Source organism: Chiloscyllium plagiosum, chromosome 47, assembly GCF_004010195.1.
Source record: "Chiloscyllium plagiosum isolate BGI_BamShark_2017 chromosome 47, ASM401019v2, whole genome shotgun sequence".
Taxonomy (NCBI): Eukaryota; Metazoa; Chordata; class Chondrichthyes; order Orectolobiformes; family Hemiscylliidae; genus Chiloscyllium; species Chiloscyllium plagiosum.
Window position 1 is genome coordinate 10,363,514 of NC_057756.1, and position 2,333 is coordinate 10,365,846.

Consider the following 2,333-nt stretch of genomic DNA (forward strand, 5'->3'; position numbering starts at 1 on the left):
TAACACACACTGACACTCAATCCCCAATGGGGGATACCACTCTGTAATAACACACACTGACACTCAATCCCCAATGGGGGGGATATCACTCTGTAATAACACACACTGACACTCAGTCCCCAATGGGGGGGATATCACTCTGTAATAACACACACTGACACTCAATCCCCAATGGGGAGATATCACTGTCAGAACACACACTGACACACAATCCCCAATGAGGGGGATGACACTCTGTAATAACACACACTGACACTCAATCCCCAATGAGGGGATATCACTCTGCAATAACACACACTGACACTCAATCCCCAATGGGGGGATATCACTCTGTAATAACACACACTGACACTCAATCCCCATTGGGGAGATATCACTGTCAGAACACACACTGACACTCAATCACCAATGAGGGGATATCACTCTGCAATAAAACATACTGACACTCAATCCCCAATGGGGGGGATGACACTCTGTAATAACACACACTGACACTCAATCCCCAATGGGGGGGATATCACTCTGTAATAACACACACTGACACTCAATCCCCAATGAGGGGATATCACTCTGCAATAAAACACACTGACACTCAATCCCCAATGGGGGGATATCACTCTGTAATAACACACACTGACACTCAATCCCCAATGAGGGGATGTCACTCTGCAATAACACACACTGACACTCAATCCCCAATGGGGGGGATATCACTCTGTAATAACACACACTGACACTCAATCCCCAATGAGGGGATATCACTCTGCAATAACACACACTGACACTCAATCCCCAATGGGGGGATATCACTCTGTAATAACACACACTGACACTCAATTCCCAATGAGGGGATATCACTCTGCAATAACACACACTGACACTCAATCCCCAATGAGGGGATATCACTCTGTAATAACACACACTGACACTCAATCCACAATGAGGGGGATATCACCCTTTAATAACACACACTGACACTCAATTCCCAATGAAGGGGATATCACTCTGTAAGAACACGCAATCACACTCAATCCTCAATGAGGGGGATATCACTCTGTAAAAACACACACTGGCACTCAATCCCCAATGAGGGGGATGACACTCTGTAATAACAAACACTGACACTCAATCCCCAATGGGGGGATATCACTCTGTAAAAACATACACTGACACTCAATCGCCAATGGGGGGATATCACTCTGTAATAACGCACACTGACACTCAATCCCCAATGGGGGGACATCACTCTGTAATAACGCACACTGACACTCAATCCCCAATGAGGGGATATCACTCTGCAATAACACGCACTGACACTCAATCCCCAATGGGGGGACATCACTCTGTAATAACACACAGTGACACTCAATCCCCATTGAGGGGATATCACTCTGCAATAACACACACTGACACTCAATCCCCAATGGGGGGACATCACTCTGTCATAACACACAGTGACACTCAATCCCCAATGGGGGGGATGACCCTCTGTAATAACACACAGTGACATTCAATCCACAATGGCGGGGGGGATATCACTCTGTAATAACACACACTGACACACAATCCTCAATGGGAGGATATCACTCTGTAATAACACACACTGACACTCATTCCCCAATGAGTGGGATATAACTCTATCATAACATACACTAACACTCAATCCCCAAAGAGGGGATATCACCCTTTAATAAAACATACTGACACTCAATTCCCAATGAAGAGGATATACTTCTGTAATAACACACAATGACACTCAATCCTCAATGAGGGGGTATCACTTTGTAATAATACATACTGACACTCAACCACCAATGGGGGGTTATCACTCTGTAATAACACACACTGACACTCAATCCCCAATGTGGGGATATCACTCTGTAATAACACATACTGACACTCAATCCCCAATGAGGGGGATATCACTCTGTAATAACACACAGTGACACTCAATCCCCAATGGGGGGGATATCACACTGTAATAACACACACTGACACTCAATTCCCAATGAGGGGGATATCACTCTGTAATAACACACAGTGACACTCAATCCCCAATGGGGGTATATCACACTGTAATAACACACACTGACACTCAATCCCCAATGAGGGGGATATCACTCTGTAATAACACACACTGACACTCAATCCTCAATGGGGGGGATATCACACTGTAATAACACACACTGACACTCAATCCCCAATGAGGGGGATATCACTCTGTAATAACACACAGTGACACTCAATCCCCAATGGGGGGGATATCACACTGTAATAACACACACTGACACTCAATCCCCAATGAGGGGGATATCACTCTGTAATAACACACA